The sequence below is a fragment of the Protopterus annectens genome, chromosome 7.part1 (genome assembly GCF_019279795.1).
Source record: "Protopterus annectens isolate FY-2018-M chromosome 7.part1, PAN1.0, whole genome shotgun sequence".
Taxonomy (NCBI): Eukaryota; Metazoa; Chordata; order Ceratodontiformes; family Protopteridae; genus Protopterus; species Protopterus annectens.
The window spans coordinates 364,282,428-364,306,671 of record NC_056740.1 but is presented as its reverse complement, the minus strand read 5'-3'; the positions used below and the strand labels follow the sequence as shown (position 1 = coordinate 364,306,671).

Genomic DNA, 24,244 nt, shown 5'->3' with positions numbered 1-24,244 from the left:
ATGTACTTACCGTAACTTGGTATATGTGTTGTCCTCCTTCATTTTCCCTGACTGATGGGTTATGGATCCGATCCTCATATCTGACTCTTCCACATTTTCCAGACTTTAGATCCTAATCTTGAGCTTCTCCCTCTTCCTACAATGCAACACATAACCTATGACTCCTCAGATCGAGTTTGCTGCCTACTTCTACTGATTTATAAAGACAGGACAGAAAAGAAGGAATTATGACTAAAAACCTAGGAACCCAAGGTTCCCGTAGCATCCAATATCCTTCTAAAAATACAAGGACAGGGAATGGCTGAGAGGGAAGGTGAGGAAGAATGAAGAAGGAACATATACCAAGTTATGGTAAGTACCTGACTTCTAAATATAATGTAGTCCCCTTCATTCAGCCTCACTGATGGGTACTGTCCCCAGCTACATAATTCTTGTGGAGCCCCTCAAGGAATGGCATGCCACAGCACTGTCAAACCAAGGAAACTCTACTCCTGGAGACAACGTATGCTTGCAAAAAGGCATCACAAGAGACGAGCCATAGATCCAGTGACTGTAACAGAGACACCAACAGAAGAAGTGCTGGAGGAAGATCAAATAAGGTATCCGTAGATTTAGCATAATGGTTCTAGAATGATCAGACATCTGTAGACTATTTCCAGCACAAATCAGCTTTAAATGTAGTCAGGAAGCTATTCATTCAGGATAATATTAGAAATCGCTAGACCTCAGTGGACAGGAAATTACACCTCAACTGCCGGTAACCGTCTGTGCACGTGAAAAAGGAGAGCATATATGTGTGTGTCCTTGCTAGAACAGTCTGAGCACATGACCGACAATAACATGGATAGAAAAATGTTGGACCCAGTGGCTAGTCTAGGCATAAAGGAAGAATCAGAAAGGGAGCCACCCAATCGTAGGACAAATAATGTAAGACAACTTGGAAGGCAAGGCTACCTTAGTAAGTTTCTGGGTAGGTTCCTACTGATTAATTCTCAGATCCCAAGGTGGAATGGGGGGGTCTTTATAGGAGATCCGAGCTGAAAATTTCCTCAGCAAGATCTCCTTGAGGCCTTTACTGGAGGAACTTCACATTTACTCCCAAATGCCTTCTGAGAGGAGTCTTGTGGAAGGCTAACATTATGTCATGAACAGGGGAGCATAAGCAGATAGAGAGTAGTGCAGTAACTAGACAGCATAAAAATATGAATACTGGATCACAGATGGGGAACCCCAAAAGAGCTGCAGAAGCTAAAGAGGATATTTGAGATGATAAAAAGTACCTACTGCACTTGTAGTTAAATAGAGAAGCCGAGAGGATGCAGTGAAGTTGGCCCCAACAGATGAAAGCAGATGCAGACGGTTTGGTAGAGGAAACAAATCTGAGGAACTAGTGTACGCCACAGTGTTGGATAATAAAGGCATATGTGATGCAACTGGAAAAAGGTCAGAAAATATTGTCTGTTCCTAGATACTCATGGTTTCTCCACACTAAGGGGAAGAACAGATTGCCATGGCTAGTAAGTAGGCCAGACTACTAACTTACTGTCAGTATGCACTGTAATAGTTCCTTGGAGGAGAGCACTCTGAAAAGCATGCAACATTGGAAAGAGGGATTGTCCCCACCTCTAGGACATAAAAATATCCCTCAGCTTCCAGGAATGACCACATCACTAAATCTCACTTTCCCTGAAGTGCTCTCCCACCAGTGGGAGGCATCCGCGATAAAAATCATACATACAAATATTTCAAACACGGGGATTAAAGCCCTTCTAGCTTGCCAATATGCCAAAAAAAGAAGTTATGTACCTACCATAACGTTCCATGTTAGTTGTCTTCATCTCGCCTTCCTTCTTGCTGTTCGGGTTCAGAGCCAATCCTCGGCTCCGACTCGGCCATCTTCTATAGCTCGAGAGCTGTTTACTGACTCAAGGCTACCCCTTATCCCAGAATGCCCAGCGTCAGCTACCCAGATCCTGTTTGTGATAGTGCACACTAGACATTAGTAGAGTAACCAGTTACTAAAACTGGTTGTCCAATACACCTAAACAAGGAAAGAGTTATAGATTTACCTGGCATGTGAAGTAATAAAAGATGCTCAGCCAGTGAAAACAAAAGGGAACTCCTCACAATCCTCTAGGAAGGGGGAAGGAGGGAGGGACGCAAGAAGGAAGGTGAGATGAAGACAACTAACATGGAACGTTATGGTAGTTACACAACTTTATGTTAAGTTGTCTATCTCGCCTTTGTTCTTGCTGTTTGGGACAGCATCCCTAGCACCTAAAATCCTGGGTGGCTCATTGGAACAAACTCTTCAGAACAGTAGAACCAAAGGAAGCTCTGCTCCGGGAGACCATATCTACCTTGTAATGAGAGATAAAAGTGTGGGGGTTTGCCCAAGTGGCAGCTGCACAGATTGAGTCTATGGGCATCCAAGACTGAAACACTACAGAGGTGGCTAATGCTCTAGTGGAATGACCTTTTGGTTTAGCTGGTAGCTCGCTATTTCGTAATTGATAAATAAAGGCAATAGTATCAGATAACCATCTGGATAAGGTCACTTTAGAAACTGGAAGACCTTGTTTGCTGAAAGCATAAGAAAGAAATAACTGGTCTGACTTTCTTAGTTCTATGGCGGTAAAAACGCAATTGTCTGTGTACATCCAATTGGTGGAGCTTGTATTCTGCCTTGTTGCTGTGATTAGGAAAGAAAACTGGGAGATCTATGAATTGATTTAAATTGTTCTCTGAGCAGACTTTAGGAATAAAGGATGGATTGGTCCTCAGAGAAACTCTGTCCTTGTGAAACACCAGGTAAGGAGGACGAACACATAGTGCTTGAAGTTCTCAGACACGTCTAGCTGAAGTGATAGCAACCAGAAAAAGTGTCTTCCAAGAAAGAAATTTTAAAGGGCACGATGCTGCCAGTTCAAAGGGAGGCAAAATTAAGGAGGCTAAAACTAAATTGAGATCCCAAGGAGGGGGAGGATCTCTATATTACCATTGCTTGGTTATTTTTATTATATTTTTTTTACTATTTTTGCTATTTTTTTTTCTTACAAATTTTTTTTTTGCTTTTTGTAGTTTGTAATTTGTTATTTGTATTTGTATTTTATTCATGTCTTGGAGCTTATCTCCCCGGGCCTCTACTGAAAATGGACATATATCCAGTTAGACTAGCCTGGTCAACAAAATGTAAAATAAATCATAATAAAATAAAATGTTCCTTTCATAAAGGCTTTGCAGAGCTTATGAGACATTATGCTAGAATTAAACATACGGATATGAAAATTAGAAATGGCAGCTAGTTGTACTCTAATGGTAGCGGAAGCCGCACCAGACTGAAAAAGCTGCGTTAGAAATTCAAGAATTTCATGGATTGGGGCTGAGAAAGGATCCAAATTTCTAGATTCTGCTGAGTAAGAAAACAGTTTCCATTTACTAGCATACGTTTTCCTCGTAGTAGACTTATGTGAGGAAACAAGAATATCACGGACTGCTGGGGAGATACTGGAAAGCTTGGCTAGGGTTGGAAGTGGAGTAACCAAGCTGTGAGCTGGAGAGTTTGAAGGGATTGGTGCAACCCGCCTGACTGGTGAATCAGCAAATCTGGAACCGGGTCCAGAATCCACGGTTGACCAGATGGTAGTGGTGTAGGAAAGGGAACCATATTTGTCGAGGCCAATATGGAGCAATGAGGATCATTTTGCAACCCAATGATTTTGCTTTCTGTACGAGTCTTGGAATTAGGGGAAAAGCATAAAGAAGTCCCTGACGCCAACAGTGGGCTAGAGCACCTCTGGGTATATGACCTGGAAGAGGAAGTAGGGAGAAGTAGCTGCTGCATTTGTTGTTGAGAGAAGTGGCAAATAGGTCGCCGCAAGGCTGTCCCCATTTGCAGAAGATAAGATCCGCAACTTCCTGATTCAGAGACCACTCGTGAGGCATGAGGATAGCTCTGGTGAGCCTGTATGCTATAACATTGGATTTCCCAGGGATGTGCATTGCTATCAGAAAACGTTGGGAGGAAATCGCCCATTACCACAGTCTGAGTGCTTCTCGACATAAGGGGTAAGACCTGGTCCCGCCCTGTTTGTTGATGTACCACACCACTGACATGTTGTCCGTTTGGATTGCAATGGTCCCGGAAGGAAGATAGTCTTGAAGGGCTTGCAATGCTCTCATTTCTAGGACACTGATATGCAGATGGTACTTGTGAGGTTGCCAAGTGCCTTGGACTGTCCTGCCTAGATAATGCCCCCCCCCACCCTATCAGGGAGGCGTCCGTGGTCACTGTGGCTATCAGAGGGGGTCGTATGAAGAGTCTGCCCTGAATTACTAGTGGGGAGACCATCCACCAAGAAAGGTACCTTTTGCATGTTTCTGTTATCAGGATCATGTGAGACATGGGTAGTTCCTGGAAAAACCACTGCGTGAAAAGAAGCCACTGAAGGATTCTCATGTGGAAACGCACTAATGGGACAAGAGGAATTGCAGCTGCCATGGAGCCTAGAGCTTGGAGGACATGTCTGACTTTAACCCTTTTGCTCTTCATTAGAATTAACACTTGTTGATGAATAGTGGAAACTCTTTCCTGTGGTAATCTTGCAAACATTTATTTTGTGTTTAATTCTGCTCCTATGTATGTAATAGACGGACAGGGCAACAAGGCAGATTTTTTGAAGTTTACTGTAATGCCTGGTTGAGTGTATGATGTGATTGTATAATCCCCGTGCCTCTAAGAGTTGATGCCTGGTGGTAGCAGTCAGGAGCCAGTCGTCTAGATAGGGAAACACCTGGAATCCTTGACGCCTCAGGTGAGCTGTGACTACTGCCATACACTTGGTGAACACCCTGGGGACTGAGGTGAGACCAAAGGGCAGAGCTCTGAACTGGTAATGACTGGCCCCTAACCGGAAGCGAAGAAATCGCCTGGAGCGTCTGTCCATCTTGATATGGTAGTACGCGTCCTGAAGATCTGACTCAGAAAAGGGAAAATGGACTGCAGTGTCACCATCTGGAACCTTTCTTTTTGTACAGATTTGTTCAATCTGCTGAGATCCAGTATTGGTCTCCAGTCCCCTGTCTTTTTTGGTACTAAAAAGAATCTTGAGTAAGTTCCAGATCCTAGTTGGTCTGCGGCGACTTCTTGAATGGCTGTTTTTTCTAGCAGTCTTGAAACTTCTGTGACTGCTTGATCCCTTAGATTGGGTGGGACATCTGGGATGGGCTTTTTCGATTCTATGGGGGATTGATGGAAGAGAATTTTGTAACCTCCGGATATGATGGATAGTACCCATCTGTCTCTTGTCATATTTTGCCACGCTTTTGGGTACAGCGAAAGTCTTCCCCGACTGCCTCCAGAGGTGAGCAGTCGGGCAACCCTTCAGGAATGCTGGAAGGGTTTGGCAGAGAAAGTTTCTCTGTCACCCTGGTTTTGCGGTCCCCCTCTGCCATGAGGGCAGCGTCTATTATTGTTGTTTTCCCCACTGCCTCTGGGGGAAAAAATCACCACGTGTGTCAGGCAAGGGTCCCTGGGATTTTTGGAACCACATCTTTCCACTCTTCTGACCCTTGGGATAAGGTCTGGAATGAGTAGAAAAATGGACTCCTACGGCAGAGAGAGTCTTGCCTTCCTGTTCACACCCGGTCAACATGTCTTTCAACTGAGGCCCAATGAGAAAAGAACCATCAAAGGGAGTATTGGTGAAGGATGCTCGAAAGGGTTCCGCAAACCTGACAGCCGCATCCAAGCATGTCTCCTGAGAGCCATACATGTCCCTGCTGCTCTGCTCACTCCATCAGCTGCATAGGAAATCAGCCTCATGGAGGAGTTAACTATGGAATTAAAAGTCACAAGCTGAGAAGCTACTTTGGCTGGTGCTTCCTCAGCTGTAGGATCTTGAAGGGTATCTCCAAGCTCTTTCAGATCATCCCTTTGAAGACATGTAAAATGGCACAGATAATTCAGGGACCTCATTGAAAAGGTTGCTGAAGCAAACATTCGCTTTCCATATCTGTCCATCGTCCAAGACACTCTGTTCGGAGGATGAACAGAAGAAGAGGTCTCTGCTAACTCTTTCTTGGTGGCTGCTGCTACCACCATGGCAACAACGGGCACACCTTTGGAGAGGAATTGCTTGTCCTGGGGGGCTGTAATAGGTTCATAGGTTCATACTAGGCTATCTGCCCTAGGGCATTTATAAGCCTAGCCAGAGTATGTTTGGCTTTCGCCACCCATTTTAAATTAATTTTGCTATGACCTTTTGAGGTTAGTATACTGTGCCTCTGTCTAACAGTGACACAGAAGTGATACCCGGGGTAAACCTATGATCCCCCATCCACTCATCAAGATTCCTCTTGAACAGAGTCAATGAGGGACTCTGCCTAACCTGGACTGGGATTTTATTCCATAGTGAAGGGAGCCTCTGGGTTATGAATCTGTCCCTCCAGCATGTCCTATTTATTTCAGTGCTGAGGCTCAAGTCTCTCGAGCATGTAGCTCGATGGGATTTGGATTTTTTGAGGTGCAGCATGTCCCTTAATTCCGGGTTGGACATGGCCTTATACGTCAGGCACAGGTCACCTCTGAGCAGTCAGTACGCCACTGAGTAGAGCTGGAGTTTCTTTAACCGGGCAGCATATGGCATCTGTTTGAGCCCTTTGATCCTCTTTGTGAGGTACTTTTGGGGTCTTTCCAGTTGCTGCAGGTGTGTGGTAAGGTACATCCCAAAAGGGGCATTGTACTCGATTATGGGCCTGATGAGGGATGAGTAAAGAGGCACGATGACCTCCCCTAATCTAGATGTGAATCCCTTCATGATTAGGTGGGCTATATAAAATGTTTTTCTAACCACTTTGGCCACGTGGTTGTCAAATGAGAGATTGCTATCAACTTGGGTCCCCAGGTCCCTAATGACTTCTTCTGTACTTAATGGATTACCACCTATGTGGTAATTTGTGGGCACTTTGTTTTGCCAAAGGGAATGACTATACACTTTTTGGCATTTAGCTGGAGGCCATGGCTCTGGCACCAGTTGTCTGTTTCTATGAGGCCCTTTTGGAGGATGCTTGTGTCGGCTGGAGAGTCGATTATGGCACCCAGTTTGCAGTCATCTGCGAACTTGGTCAGCCACAGTCCTTCCGTGTTGGCCTGTACCTCCGAGAAATATATACCAAACAAGAGAGGTCCCAGGACTGAGCCTTGTGGGACGCCACTTGTAACTGGTTTGGAGTCTGACATGGCTCCAGCAATTCTAACCATGTGGGTTCTGTCCTTGAGCCAGTTTGCAACCCATCTAGTGACATAGGGGTTTATATTTAAGCTGGTGAGCTTATCTATAATGCCCGAGTGCGGTATTGTATCGAAGGCTTCTGCGAGGTCCAGATAGGCTGTGTGGACCACCTTCCCTTCGTCAATGGCCTTGGTGACTGTTTCAAAGAAGTCAACCAGGTTTAAGAGGCAGGATCTGCCCTTAACAAAGCCAAACTGGGTAGGATCCAGTGTCTGTAGGTCCCCAATATCTTTATTTATGAGGTCCATAATGATCCTTTTCATAGCTTTGCAGACCAAGCTAGTCAGGCTTATGGGGCGATAGTTTCCAGGGTCCGTTGAGGCACCACCTTTGTGGAGAGGGACCACTGTTGCTGTACGCCACTCTTTGGGTACATATCCTGTAGTAAGGCTGAGATTGAACAGTAGTTTTATGTTTGGGTTTAGCTCTTCTTGGAGTTCATGTAGGACGCAGCCTGGGACACCGTCTGGTCCCATTGATGCTGTGTTTTTGCTTTGGAGAGGGCGGCTCCCACCTGAGCATCTGAGATGTCGGGGGGCAGCACTCTGCTGGGATAGATATTTGCCCTTTTGGTGGGGAGGGGGGGAGAAGTTTGCACTGAACCTGTCAGCTAGGATGCTGGCAATGTCTGTGGGATCAGTGTATTTTTTGTCATTTTGGACTAATTCTGAGCATATCTGTGAATTCCCACACAGGTTCCTAACATAACTAAAGAAAGCCTTGTGATTATCTTTAGTGTCCTGTGCAATTTTTCTCTCGAAGCTGGCCTTTGACGATTTTATGAGTGCCCTTAGTTTTTTGCTAATACTGATCAGAGATGCCTTCCCTTTTTGGGATTTTGCTCTATCATGTAGTAGCTTCCTCCTTCTATTGTATAGTTTGTTTATCGCTGGGGTCCACCAGACAGGTCGTCTGCCTTTGGAGGATTGGGTCTTGGTTTTATTTCGGATTGCATGATCCATGCATTCCTGAAGGTGTTCATAGAATGCATTTATAAAGGACTCTGCGGTCTGGGCCGTATTTTCCACAGGCCCGGGGGCTTTGAAGGATTCCACCTCGGTTTTGAGGAGTGTGAAATTTGCTTTGGAGAAGTTTTTCACTGTGGTTTTCTGGGCAGGGGGTGGGGTCGGGATGTGAATATTCAGTGAGATCAGTTTATGGTCTGATCTTACCAGTGAGGGATAATTTATTTGGTCTCCTCTGAGTAGGTTCCACAGACTCTGGAGCTGACCAAGCCTTTCAGGCCACTACAGACATGAGTGGATCGAAAAGAGGAGATACCCAGGAGGTGGAAGGTCGGGAATCGAATGCGTCCAGGTATACAGACTCATCCTTGGTAGGGGCTAGGGAAGCCCAGTCCCTCCTCTGCCTAAGCATTTCAAGGATGTCCGAAAAGGAAACATCTTCAGAGGGAGACCTTGGGGACCCTTCCGATTCATCCATGTCTGTATCTGAAGTGACAGACTCAGGGGAGCCTATGTGCTTCCTCTTGCACTTCTTCTGGGGAGGCTCCTCAGAGTGAACAGGGGAGGCTTTGGAAGAAGGATCACCCAATGGGGTGTCCTGGAGGCATATGCTTGGGGTCTGGAGGAGGAGTAGAGGTTGGCACAGACACTATGGGAGGAGGAGCCGATGGAGCTGGCAGTAGAGATGTCTTGGGGGACAGCACACTCCGCATGACCTTGAAGGCATCCTGACCTCTAGGCAGAGAAAGCTCCGGCTCCAAAGAAACAGGAGTCTTTCTTCGCGTCGAGGGTGATGGCTCCGAGGCCGATGGTGGAGCCGAGCTCACCTGCACCGCAGCTCTGAGGGGGAAACGGGCTCGGACAAGGGTCTGATGCCACTCCCCCCCCCCCCCAGAGCCAACGAGAGAGCCTTGGCAGAAGGTACAATCGAGGTAATCGGAGCCGACGTCGGAACCAAAGGAGAAATGATGACCGGCGCCGACGGTTCTACTGCCTGCGGATCCATTGTCTCCAGCTCTGAGCTAAAAGTTGTTGGAGGAGGAATAGAAATAGAGGCGGTTGGAGCCGATACCTGTTGGAGGTGGGCTGGACAGAATTTTTGCCAGTGCCTGTGACTTAAGCAACCTACTTACTACTCTCTCTCTACATCATGATCCGATAATCTAGAGGATCGAGAGGAGTGGGAAGAATGATGGCTACGTTCACTCTGTAATAAAGGTGACTGTGGTGTCAAGTGGATGAACTCCAAAGATGGTGACCTCAGTCTCTTATGACTCCGAAATAGCAGATGGAGCTGACTGAGTTGTCTTGTCGGTGCCAGCCGGTACCGACATACTTGGTTGGTCAAATAAAGGAGTCTGCTCCGAAGGTGGAGCCGGCAGCTTGACAGACTTAGGGGATTTCGCTGGCTGAGTACTTTTAGCCGGAGAATCCTGAGGCTTCAATAATCCCCGAAGGATTAATTTGTTTTTGTGCTCCTGCAGGACCCTTGGACTAAAAAAGCATGACATATAGAACAGGATTCCTACAGGTGAACAGCGCCCAAACAATAAACACAACTAGTGTGCCCATCGGTCAAGAGACATTTTCTGATAGCATGAGTCACACTTTTTGAAGCCAGACACCTTAGTATCTTTAGACATTATAGTAACAACAACCACACAACAGATAATGAAAAACTATGCTATGAAAACAAGAGCAAATAGAGTTTTTTTTTTTTTTTTTTTTTACAGTTAAAGAATAGAAGGAAAGCCTATAATTTAAACGGCTATCCTAGGGGAGGGGGGGAGAATTCTCTAATTTAAACGAGTTCAATGGAACAGAAGGCCTGAGAGGTATGGAGCGACGGCCAACAAAGCTACAATACACAAGAACGCGAAAAAGGGATAAAGGAATATTATCTATATACTAAAAAGACAATTACTTGACAAACTTTCAAGAAAAAAACAATATATAATATGAAAAAGATTATACAAAGCCTGAGCCAGTAAGAAAGCAACCTCGCAACTGAAGCGGCAAACGAGATCTGGGTAGCTGACGCTGGGCATTCTGGGATAAGGGGTAGCCTCAAGCCAGTAAACAGCTCTCGAGCTATAGAAGATGGCCGAGTCGGAGCAGAGGATCAGCCCCGAACCCAAACATTAAGAACGAAGGCGAGATAGACAACTTAACATCACTTGTTCCCATAATAAATGTCCAGGCTGTTCTTAAAAATATCTAAACTAGTACTTGCTTTAATGTAATTTGGTAGTCTGTGCCAAGCATCAGCTACTCTGTCAGAGAACCAATTAGTACACTTCTCATTCCTATAGAATCTTCTACATAGGTTATCCGACGATTCTCTAGGACTTTTTGATAACCCCAAACATTCGCACAGGTAGTTGTCCCTAAATGCCCTATATACCTGAATAAGATCTCCTCTTAAATATCTGTAAGAGACACTGTACAAGTTCAGATATTTTAGTCTTTCAGAATAACTTAGATTTTCACATCCATGGATGCCCATAATATATTTCCGCTGTACTCTTTCCAGTTTACGCATGCTTGTTTTCCCATAGGGTTTCCATATTGTTATTCCATACTCAAGTTTGGGTCTAATGTAACGAACACACAATGGCTTCATTATGTTTGATTTCCTAGACTTTATAAATCTTTTAATACAACCTACATTTCTATAACTATCATTAGCCAATTGGTTGATATGATTAGAAAAACTCATAGCTGAATCTACCCATACACCCAGGTCCTTATATGAGTCTACAGTTTCAATCACTGTGTGCTGTATTAAATATTCACCTTTCAGTTTATGTCTCCCAAATCTCATATGCTTATTTTTTTTAATGTATTTATCGATATATTATTCTCCTGTGCCCAAATGATCAATTTAGTCAAATTATCTTGCAGACATGCCTTATCTGTAACACTTGTATTCAGTTTACCCAACTTCAGGTCATCATCATATAGACTGTAGAATACCTCAGATGAAAAAGTAGGGTCTGAAAGATGCAGTCTAAACAAGTAAGGGCCTAGTACAGAGCCCTGTGGGACACCTTGACTGTAACCCAAGGATTTCACCTGTCCAGTTGGTGTGTGATACTTGCCATGTCCTATTTGTAAGCCATGCAGCTATCCATCTTATCAACAGTACATCAATACATAGTTGTACTAATTTAGTAATCAGTGTTTTTTGCATGACCCTTTCAAACGCTGAAGTTAAAACTATATATATCATATCACAATTTTTCATTCACAGCTGTTATTATATTGTTACAGAACATCATGTTACAGGTGGTAATAGATTTATTTTCAACATATGCATGCTGATATATGGTTTCAAGTCCCAACCTAGCCAGTTCTGACAATAACTTATCCAGTATTACCTTCTCCATTATTTTTCCAAAACATGAAAGTAGACTTAAGGCTCTATATTATTCTGGGTTTGTCCTTCTCCCCTTTCCCTTAAAGACAGGTTTAATAAGTGCATGTCTCCAGTCCTGAGGAATCTTCCCATATTTATATGACCTAATGAATAATAGATGTAATGGCAGTGTAAGTTCTTGCTTAAGTGTTCTCAGGTCATTGTTACTTATTCCATCTCCTCCCTGCGCTTCGTTTGGATCCAGTTTGCGCAGTTCTTTTTCAATATAATCTAATTTGATTCCAGTATCTGGGGTTACCTGGATGTCACTATGACAATTTACCATCCCTTTTGTGGAGCCAAACTGCTTTGCATTAGATTTTGTAAATATATCTATAATCTGTTGTGCCTGAAAATAAATTTTAGAATCTGCACACAGTTTATCAATTTGTGTATATTTACTCCTCCCACATTTTATTTATCTATAAAAAGGTTTCCTATTATGCTCAATATCTTTATATAAATTTTCTTCAAATTATTCTTCATCTTGTCTAACACTATGCTTAATCTGTTTGTCCAGCTCGTTTATTTCAAAGTTGTAGTTCGACCTCTCTTCCATTTCTTATATTTTTTGTCTCTCACCTTAATCAGGTATCTTGTTCTTATGGAAATATACCCCCCATGACGTTGCATGCCTAGATCCTGATGTTAAACATTTTTTTTTTACTTTTTGCACTCAATCTCTTTCAACACTTTCCACATTCCATCTGCAGTTTTACCACTGAACACCTCACTCCAGTTAGTTTTATATAGTAACTGCTTTGCTTCCCTATAATCTGTAATTAACCTTCTGTGCATTGCCTTAGGTTGCAGTTTGGCAGAATTATCTAGCAACAAATTAACCTTTATGACCCCATGATCACTGCACATCAATGGTGGAAAAACCTGACGAAGTTACAGTAATTTCTTTGGGAACACAAACAATATCTAGTATATTCCGTCCCCTGGTAGGTTTTTTTTTTTTTTTTTTTTACAATCTGAAGCATTTGTTGTTCCTGGATATACTCTGTGAATAATTTATTTACTAACATTGTTGAATCAATATTATTCCAGTCTGTTTCTGGTAAATTTAAGTCCCCAGCTAACATTATTCTTCCCTCCTGTGTTTCATGTAAGAAATTTATGAATTCCTCTAGGTCATCTGCACTTGACTTTGGTGGTCTGTATAACAATTGTTGTTCCAGGGTTGTCTTTATTGTCACAGTTAACAGTTTATGTATTGGTGTTATCACTGAACATGTAATAATCACAAGTCTCATAGCTATCTGTAATCCCCATCATAACACCTCCACCTGATTTTCATAGTGGCTACGGAGGAGGAGGAGAAACAGCTAGACTAGAGAAGAGGTAGTTTGTCTGGGTCCACCAGTGGATATGACACTGGCGAATTTGAGTGAATTTTACAGTAGTAGGCTGAGACTGAAAGGAATGGACCAATGACTTGCAAAAAAAAAACATTGAAGGATCTGTAGAAGATCCCTTGCAAAGGAGAATAGCAATATGGTGGGTGATAAGGGACTAAGAGTATGCAAGTCCAGTATTGATGGAGGGGACATATGTGACAGCAATTCCCTTACTGGACTTCTTAAACACAAGAAGAGAAAACGGACAACTATCTCTAGCATGCTGCCATGCAACCTGTTCTCCAGGAAAGACTATGTGGCACTAGAACTCTCCCTGCTACTCCATGTGGGAAGCGTATGTGGTGTCTGTGCTTGGCAGGGATGAGGTACAACAGTCTGCTTAGAAATGGGTTGATCGACTAAATCCACAGGCAAAAGTGATGTTAGCAAATTGGTTTCATAAGAGATGAGGCAAGCTTGCAAAATTAAACTTGCTGGAGTGGAATGGAAATGACAGCGGCTTCCACCTTATGAATTTTAAGGGATGTGATGCAGAGACGAATCAAGGATGCTATTTGATTTGTAGCAGTTAAGTAAGAACTACTGAATTTGAACTTTTTTTTTTTTTATAGAACTGACTGCCAGCATTATAGCAATATAGCAAGCACGGAGATCCCCAGACTGTAACAGTTGGTACCTGGTTGGGGCATTAAGATACCAGTCCTTCAGACAGGGAAGACACCTGAAATTCTCCAAACCACAAGTGAGCAGTCACTACTGCCATGTGTATGGAAAACACTGGGAAGCAGTAGTAAAATCTGAAGGACAGAGCCCTGAACTAGAGGTGACTGGCTCCCAGCTAAAAGCACTGAAGCCTCCTGGAGCATGTGTTCAATATGCTTTAATAGTATGTGTCCAGTAAATGTACAAACCACATACAATTATCCTTGCTGATAATGGTAGGATGAAACGGCACCCTGACCATCCGTATATATTATGAGAGAAGTTAGAGTGGGGTATGTAAGGGGAAACAGGAATATGGATGTAGAAGAGGGGGGGGTTAATCATATGTCTATTAATGTGAGACATGCTACCTTCATAGATGCTAGTGTTCCAGGTTGGGAAAAGGGAACAAGAGAATGAGAATGCTGAATTTCATGGTGAAGCAGGCAGGAATTCGCAGAAGAGGACCAGATGTACACCTCCGAGACTAACTAAACACTGGTTATGGAAGAAGCTGGTCCCAGGAACATCTCCATGGAGCTTTGGCAGAATGGGTGTCAAGAACTCCATGCCTACTAAAGACCCCCATGTATGAGAAAGGGACCTAGAACTGAATGACACTGAGTGGGGAATTTGTGATATGGGAAAAAGGGGTAATAAGCCAAATATCAACACATCCCATACCAATGGCCGTCTCTACAATATGCTTAAAAACAACAAGACAATGGTCATAAATTAGACCATTGTCAACTCATCCTCAGGAATGCATTGGCACACAGAGTACATCTAGAATGTTTAATTGCCTGTGTGCCCAAACATCACCTTCCTTGTAGGATCCACAGTAGGACTTGCTAAACTCAGTTTGCTTAAGCAGGTTTCTCTGCTGCAGGTTACAGTACTCCACGTGACAGACTACCATTTCCCTTCAATATTGAATAACTGGGGGAAAAAACTAAATCATGGGATCCAAAGAATTCTCGGATCCAAACAAGAGAAACTCTGATGACAGCTCTGGACCTGAATACATCGCATCCAAAAAGTACAGTTGTGTACACTTACCATTAATGTAGATGTTCTAGTGTATTCACTGTTGCAGTCATTACATTTGGGTAATCTGCTGGCATGTTGCCCTCGGTCGGCCTGATTAACAAAGCCTTGGGTCCTGCGTCAGTTGCTGTCCCTTCTTCCATGACGTCAGGTCATCAGGGGGTATAAAACATGCAGCCGATGCCATTACATCTGTTTTTCTTGCCCCAGATGTCAGGTGCCCCCCAAATGGGGATATATATATATATATATATATATATATATAAAATTAAAAACACAAAAAATATACCTCCAAACAAAAGCAAATACACCAAAAAGGCTTTTAAGCATAGTAAAAGAAAGTAGAGGTATAGTAAGAGAAAAACAGGGGGCTGGAGGGAGGGTAACCAGGACTGCAACAATGAATACACTCGAACATCTACATTTATGGTACGTGTACACAACTGTACTCTGTTCTTCATGTTTCACTGTTGCAGTCATTACATTTGGGGAGATTCCCAAAGCTATGGTTGGGAGGATGAATTTATACAGCATTAGGACCAACTATAAGGCCCTGTAGGACAGCAGTGGCAAAGCCAGCTCTGGATTTAGAGAAGAAAGGTAAATGGTAATGATTGGTGAATGTATGAACTGAGCTCCAGGTAGCAGCTTGTAGAATGTCTCTGGTAGGAACACCTCTGGGAAAGGCTGTAGAAACAGAAGCAGCCCTGGTGGAATGAGATCTGATCCCCTGGGGGATAGTTTTACCATGGTGCATATAGCAGAAACAAATACAATGGCTTACCCATTGGGAAATGGTCTGCTTTGAAATAGCCTTTCCCTCTGCCCCTGCAGCAAATGCCACCAGTAGTTGCTCAGATTTTCTTAAAGATTTTGTCCTGCTTAAGTAAAATCTAAGTTGTCTGTGTACATCCAATGAATGCAGAATCCGCTCCCCCTTGTACTGTGGATTGGGAAAGAAAGTTGGCAAATGAATATTCTGATCAAGAGCCACAGTGGATACCACCTTAGGCATGAAGGATGGATTGGTCCTGACAGACACCCTGTCTGGATGAAAAAATAATGAAAGTCTCCACTGCCATAAGAGCCTGTAATTCAGAAATCCTTCTAGCTGAAGTGACTGTGAAAAGGAAAGCGGTTTTCCAGGAGAGAAATTTTAAGTCTGCAGTAGCAGCTAGCTCGAAAGGAGGGAGAGTGAGTTTTTTCGATACAAAATTGAGGTCCCAGGCAGGAGTTGGAGCTCTTCTGGGTGGTCTTAAGTTTTTGGCCCCTCTGAAATACTGCTTTAGCAGAGGATGAGAGAAGAGGGGAGGTTCTGTGTTGTAATGAGCTGAAATGGCTGAGGCATGGATTTTTATGAAAGAAAAGGACAGGCCCTTGTGAAGCATCTCAGTTAAGTATTGTAAAATCTGAGGAATATTGGGCACTGCTGTGCTTATTCCTTGTAATTGATTTCAGGCACGGAATCTTTTCCATTTGTCAGCATAATATTTTCTAGTACTAGGCCTTCTCGCTTCCAAAATGACATCCATCACAGATTTGCTGAGGGATGCTAAGGGCGAATTTAGGTGATCAGCCATGCTGCAAGATTCAAGGTTTGGAGCAGAGTGTGCAGAATTTGATTGTTCTGCTGAGACAGTAAGGTGTCTGTGGCAGGTGCTACGGTGGAAGGTGTGACACATTGCACAGGAGTGGGTACCAGTGTTGGCAAGGCCAGTCTGGACCAATCAGAAGCATTTTTGTTTTTTCCTGTATGACTTTTAGTAGAACTTTGGAGAGTAGAGGCAGAGGGGGAAAAGCATAGACTGATAGGTTTTTCCAGCTGAATGACAGAGCATCCACTTTCCAGGCTTTTTTGTGATGAGTTCTTGTGCAGAATTTGTCCAACTGATGCATCTTTTTGCCTCACCCCAGAACTATGTTTGGACTCCCTCATTTTCGTGTCAACATGTTGAAACTCCTTGGTTCCAGTTTCCATTCGTGGGACCATGAGATTTCTGCTTAGTTCGTCTGTCAGAGTATTCAGCATTCCTGGCAGGAATTGAGCTTGTAGTTGTATTTGCTAGGTCAAGGCCGTGTTCCACAATGCCATGGCTAGTCTGCAAAGGGGGTAGGAGTGTGCACCCCCCCTGCTTGTTTATGTATCAAATAACTGTGGTGTTGTCTGTCTTTACCATTAATTGTCCTGGATGAAGGTAGTCCTTGAAGGCTGTCAGTGCATTCTGTACAGCTAGCATCACTTTCTGATTGGTATGAAGGTGCATTTGATTTGGACTCCATTTGCCCTGAATGCACTTCCCTGCCAGATGAGCCCCCCCCAAGCATAGTCTGATGCGTCTGTAGTTCGGGTTTGGGCGGCAGGGGGTGGAGTGAATGGCAGTCCCTGGTTTTGGTGGCAGGCCTCTGCCCACCTTAGGAACTTTAGTTGCAGGCAAGGCAAGGTATGATAGGAATCATTGTTTCCAGGCTGTGACAATGTTGACTCCATAAACTTAAGTACCACTGAAGTTTCCTCATATGCAGTCTTGCATATGGAATTAGAAGAATGCAGGAGGCCATGAACCCCAAGGTTTGCAGAATTTGTCTTGCAGATAGCAGGGGTTTTGTGGCCACCTGTCTGAAGTAAGTTACCAAATGAATTTGCTTTTCTGGCATAAGGTAAGCCATCTGGGCAGTTATATTCAAGCTTGCACCCAGGAATGTAATTTTTTTGAGAGGGTACCAGTTGTGATTTCTTTTCGTTTATGGTGTACCCTAGACAAGTTTGAACCTTTTTAACAAATGCCAGATGCTTTAGAAGAATGTCCTTGTTTTCTGCCTGAATTAGACAATCGTCCAGGTATGGATATATCTGAATATTTCTTTGCTTGCAAAATGCAATTACTGAAGCTAGGCACTTTGTGAAGACCCTGGGCGCCATAGATGAGCCAAAGGGCAGTGCAGAGAACTGGTAATGCCAGTAGCCTGCTTTGAAGTGGAGGTATCTTCTGCAAGATTCCCTGATTGGGATATGCAGGTAATCCTCTTTTAAGTCTAGATTTATCAATCAGGCATCTTTTCCTAGCATAAAAAGCAACTGTTGAAGAGTCAGCATCTTGAATTTTGGAATGTCCAGAAATGTGTTTAGAATAGATTAGTCCAGAATTGGATGCCATGATTTGTCTTTTCTGGGTACCAGGAAAAGTCTTGAATAGAAACCTTGTCCCTTTTCCTCTTCTGGTACTGGTTGAATAGCCCCCATGTTCATGAGGGACAGTACTTGTTTCTGGGCCTCTGCCCACTGATTTGGGGGCAGGTCTGGCCATCCATTTAGGATTGGCAACATGTGGAAGTGAAATCTGTATCCCTGGGATACTATCTTTAAAACCCATTTGTCCTGGGTTATGAGTTGCCAGTTTCTTGCATGAAGTGCCAGTTTCCCCCCCAAAGGGGTGTCAAAAAGGTAAGTGCTTGATAAGTGTAGAGGGAGTCATTGAGACTGTTTACCATAGGGAAGTGCCTTGTTTCCAGATTTGGAGGTGAAGGCACCCCATTGTTTTGTTCTAAAAGTCCCTTGTGACTGAAACCTGGAGCCTTTGGAATGTCTGGGTTTGACTTGAGTGCCTCTCGAAGGAACTGGAAAGGACAAGTTGTTAGTAGGCCAGTGCCTACTAAATCTTGGAGGCTGCACTTGTAAGAAATCTTTCACAGTTTGCATAGATATGCTATATAGGGAGATGATATGGCAACTTAGGCTAGATGCCTGTAGTGCTAAGGGCTTCAATGATCACATATCCATAACACCAGCCCTAAAACTATTAGCCAATGACCCCAAGAAGCATATGTAAATCTATTGAATTACTTCACTGATTACTTAATGTTAATTTAAAAGCATAATATTTTAATTTATTTAACATGTACTTGGTTTTAAATAAATATTTATGCAATACATCATTTATAATGTTTTATGGTACATGTATATATATTTATTTGATGTGTATGCATACACCTATATATGTGTTTCAACAATTATTCATGAATATGAAATGCTATTCTAGTTTTACCCCGTCTACAGAAATTTCTAGATTGTTTAATTGCCAGCCACTTTACTGTTATTGTTTTTGTCACAATTTTTTGAATTAATTACCTTGATTGAACTGTGTATATAAGACAGGGAGTGTGTTGTTTTAATTGATTCTGATGAGGTCTCCAGTTTTGGAGATGAAAGCGCTAAATCTGTCTTGTCGTGTATAATAAAAGGATATAGCTGACTTCTGAAGTTTCTGGTCGTGGTGAAAATTATCTGGAAGACAGCCTTTATTGACCCATATTACCGAGTGTTTTACAATTTGTTGTCTACTGGTGTATGGCTGCATAGACTTAGCTTTATCTTCAATCTTTTTTATTACCAAAGAGACGGTCCTGTTGTAAAGGAGAATCCAACAATTTTGCTTTAACAGGCAGAGTTTGCTCTTTGAGCCAAGCATGCCTTCTTAGCACAGACCCAGTTACAGCAGCCCTGCAAGGGGCCTCCAAAGAATCAAAACCACATTGCAAAGTATGTTTTCCAACTTGTTCAGCTGAATGCAATAAATCCTGTAAATCTTTATTTTCCACACAGTCAGAAATTATCATTTTCTGTTTAAGCAGTCCCGTGATATGCTGCTGATATTTAAGCATATGAAATTGACAGTTTAAAGCCCTGATTGCCAAGGTTGCAGAAGTGTAAACCTTCTTACCGCATCGATCCAGCACCCTGGAATCTCTATCAGAAGGGGTAGGATTTTTAGCAGTAGAGGCCTTAATGCCCTTGGGACCCTGAGAAATGGTTTCAGGATCTGCAATAGGATTTTTGAAAAGGAATTTGTGGGAGTCAGGAACCCTGTAGTATCTGTCTGGCTTACAAGGAGCCGGAGGCAGAGAATCAGGAGCCATACTAGATTCTGAAAAAACATAATCAACAATGTCTAGAACAGGAGGTATAGCCAAAGGCCTATGCTGAGGTAGAAGAAGAAAATCCCCAAGTCTCTTTTTAGATTTAGAGAAATCCTGACTTTCCCAGTGGAAATGCTCCCTTAAGGTATGTAAAGTTTCCCCAAAAGAAAAATCCTCAGGGGGAGAAGCAGAAGGAATGGAATCTTTTGCATCAGAGTCCTCATAAGTAGGTATAGACAAATCCTGTTCATTAGAAGAGTCAGAAGAAATAGAATCCTGTTCAGAAGATTCATAATCAAGGTCTTGCCTAGGCCTCTTAGAAGGAGGGGGTTGGCTTCCCCTGATCAGAGTAATTAAATCTTTAGCCATTTTGATCATTTGTTTGTTAGGCATAGGAGCCTGCACTTGTGGCCCAGGCGTCGGTTTTTTAGACATAGATTTAGATTTTGGCCTTAGTTTTGAATATGGTGTCGGTCTAATATACAAACCTGTAGGCCTGAAAACACCCTTAGAAGCCGGTGCCTGCACAGCAGCTCTGGACCCATCCAAGGTAGAGACATCTGCGGGTTCCATAATTGACGGATGTCGTGGCATACCGGACTCCGAATGGGTCTCAGTAGAGGCCTGCGAATCAGAAGTATCTGGTATCAGGTGCTGCAAAAGTGCCTCACTGAGTACAGGTGAACCGGTGACTGGCTTAGGAGAAATGTCGTCGGTTTTGGACCTCGATGGCCTGTCTCTGTCTTTTTCTTTGCATTTTTTTAGGTATTCCAGTAGTCGGATTGACAACAGACGACATTTCTGGACAATTAAATCATGACCCAAAATATTTAGAAGCAAAAATATACCGACGTTTAATAGTGCATTGATTAAATTTAGCACAAAACCAACAGCAAGGTACGCTGTGGTCAGGGCCTAGGCAAGGAAAACAGTACAAATGAAAATCCTTATGAGGTATTTGCTTCCTACAAGTAACGCAATTATTAACTTTTACTGACATCGGTAAGGAGCAAGAAAAAGTTTCCCCAACGGGGTACTTGGCTTTTAGTTGAGGACTTTGGTTCTGAAACTTGAAAATGAAAATTTCAGGAGTCGGCCGACCGGCACTTGCGAACTGCTTCTGCTTCGGGCACTGCGCGGCAAGAAAGACTGATGTAATGGCATTGGCTGCATGTTTTATACCCCTGATGACCTGACGCAGGACCCAAGACTTTGTTAATCAGGCCGACTGAGGGCAACCTGCCAGCAGATTATCCAAATTTTAACATGAAAATGCTGGAATGGTCAATTAATGAACCTTGAGGGAGGAGTAAGAAAAGCCAAAGGCTAACAACTCACACATATATTGCAGAATCAAAGAAATACAAGCCTTAAAAGGAGCCTGGTTCTTGTCTTGGTAGCAAGCTGGAACATTTTTTTCAATTTGATAATTTATGATTTCTAAGTAGTAGGTTTGCTAACCTCCCTTAATACCTGTGGCACGTCCTCAGAAAACAGATGTCTAACTTCAAATAACTGCCAGAATGACAGAATTTTGTTTCAATTTGGGATGTATCAAACTTCCCCTTGTCCTATGTCAGTAGGCTCAGTCTATGGGGAATCTTGTGGTAATTACCTTTGGCACTTCCAAAAGAAGGGAGAACCATAACTGCCTGGGCCAGAAAGTAGCCAAAGTGTAGAAAGCATATAGGAATATTTTTGTCCGAAGAAAACAGAACTTCTTTTTCCCAGGCCATCTTATATGGAGTTCTGGAGCAGAAGTTGGTTAAACGATTGATGTGAATGGTGGCAAACTGGTCTGTCTGAGGTGTTCCCCCACAGCTGGATCAATTCCTGGAAGACTCCAGATTCAGTTTCCATTTGTGAAGGCCTGTCCTCATCCTGGTCAGATTGTTTGCCTCAAAGGTTTGCTCTGATGGGATGAAATATGCCTACAGAGCGAGATGGCACTGAAAAGCTATAGCCCAGGCTACCATGGCTAGTCTGCACAAAGGTATGGTCTGGTCCCCCACCCCTTTTGTTTATGTGCCACATCACTGTGCTATTTTCTGTAACCATTTGTAATAGTCATAGGACCCATAGATGATTGACAAAGTTGACAAAATTTATTGCTGACATTTCTTTCACATATGTATGTTTTGGTCAGTCATTTTGCTCCAAAGGCCCTGCACATTAATTCCCAAATACAATGTTCTCCAAGCAAAGACTGAGGCATCTGTAGTTACAGACTACACTGGAGTTGTAAGGTAAAATTGTATACCTAGATTCAGATAAAACTTGTCTTTCCACCACAGTTTTTCTCTTTTCACATATCACAAACAGGAATCTGAAATGCTAGGGCATGCTGATGCTGGAACCATACTGATTTTTAGGTATCACTGACTTTTTCTCATGGAGTCTGGCTAGAGGAATCATGGGTGCCACAAATCCTAGAATCCTGAGAAATTCACTTGCTGAGGCCTTGGTTTGACTGGAAAAACTCAGGAATAAATCAAGACATAGAAAGTACAGTTGTATAACGGTAGATGTCCTTCTCCTCACTGTTGCAGTATTCATAACATTAGGGATCTCCTGCCAAGGGCAGCCTGGCATCCGGCAAGTATACCAAAGCCTTAGGTTGCTTTAAGGTATGCCATACATCACAATTATGCTCCTTGCGTAGCATAGGGAATAAAGGTGATGTTCGGACTTACCATCCTCAGAACTGAGAGCCCCAGTAGGAACGCCAGTCAATGGAAGAAAAGAGGTAACCAGAAAGTCCAAAAGACAAAAGCACCGGGGGGGGGGGGTGAACACTGCAAAAGTGAAGGGAAGGACAGCTACCGTTAGGGTAAGAAATACCTTTAGAGATCCAAGAAAAAATAATTTGTTTGGACAGAGCTAATCCTAAGGACCTAGGATGAAAGGAAACAAACAGCTGCTCAGATTTCCTAATAGTCTTAACCAAATAAAATCTAAGTTGTCTATGCACATCCACCGTGTGCAGTACCTTCTCACAGGCAGAATGCGAAGAAGGGAAAAAAGTGGGCAAATTAATAGACTGATTAAGGGACAACTCATTCAACACTTTGGGCATAAAAGAAGAAGGATTACCATGCAAGGACACCGTTGTCCTTAAGAAACACCAAAAAAAAGAACAAGCCATAAGAGCTAGAAGCTCAGACACCCATCTGGCAGAAGTAAGGGCTAACAAAAGAAGTGTCTTCCAAGAGCAATGTTGCAAGGAAGCTGAAGCTGCAGGCTCAAAATGAGCCCAAGTCAATTTCACCAAAATAAAATTAAGATCCCAGGAGGAGGAACAGGCTTCCTGGGAGGCCTAATATGAAGGATGCATTTAAGGAATTGTTTAGCTTCAAATATAGAAGCTAAAGGAGGAGATAAAGGCAGACAAGCAGAGATAGCTGATAAGTGGGCCTTAACAGAAGAGTAAGCTAACTCAGCATTGAGCAATTCACACAGACAGGAAAGAACCAAAGGAATATCCACAGAAAGTGGTGTCCTTCCCGTAACCTGGATCCAAATAGAAAACCTCTTCCATATGGAGAAGTAGGATTTCCTAGTTTTGGGTTTCCTGGCCTCCATGCAGAATCTCTTAGCACGTCTTCAAAAAAAAAGCTGTATATGCGGAATCAAAATCCTATCACCCACAGTGTCAGTTGAAGAGAGGCCAGGTGGGGATGGATGAGAGATCCCTTGTATTGTGTGAGCAGGTCCACCCTGTAACGTAAATTGTGAGGACCGCCTTTGGCTAAATGAAGAAGAGGGAACCAATGCTGCCTCTGCCAAAAGGAAGTAATCAACAAGATTTTGGGAGCATCCAATTGAATCTTGAACAGGACTTTTGGAATGGGGTAAGGGGAGGGAAAACAGAGAAACATCCTTTCCAAGAAAAGGATAGGGCGTTCATCTTTCATACCAGAGGACCTGGGACTCTGGCACAAAACAGAGGAAGTTCTCTGTTCAGAAGGGAGGTAAAAAGATCTATTTGAGGAGTACCCCACTGTTGAACAGTGTCCAGAAACACGTCCCTGTGAAGTATCCATTCTTGGGATTGAGTTAAGGACCTGCTCAGAGTATGTCTGTCACAATGTTTTGACCTGAGGGAATGTAAACTGCCTGAAGAGTCACTTGATACTGGGATAGCCAGATCCAACACTAGAAGTGCTAACCAGCAAAGATAAGATCTTGACCCCCCCCCCCCCCTTGTTTGTTCACATACCACATCAATGTGGTATTGATCTGTAAACACCTTGAGAGGACCTAGGGAGAAGAGAGGATGAAAAGCCTGAAGTACCAGCAGAAGAGCTCTCATCTCAGACAATGATGTGGGCTTTCTGTTGATAAGGTGACCACAACCCCTGCACTTTTTGGGATCCAAAAGCTGCTCCCCATCCCACATCTGAAGAGTCTGTGAACAGCTCCCGAGAGGGAAGAGGGGGATGAAAGGGGAGCCCTGGATGTAGAGATAAGTGCTGGACCTACCAGTGAAGTTCCTTCTTGATACAAGGCAGAAGAGGAACTACAAAGTCTAGGGGATGCACA

The 24,244-nt window shown here is 43.2% G+C and overlaps 1 protein-coding gene across 5 annotated transcripts in view; it reads right to left on the bottom strand.

Annotated features, from left to right (window-relative positions):
- The window catches only part of PXK (PX domain containing serine/threonine kinase like), a 1,650,359-nt gene that overhangs the window by 1,492,513 nt on the left and 133,602 nt on the right, over positions 1–24,244 (bottom strand). The window lies entirely within an intron of this gene.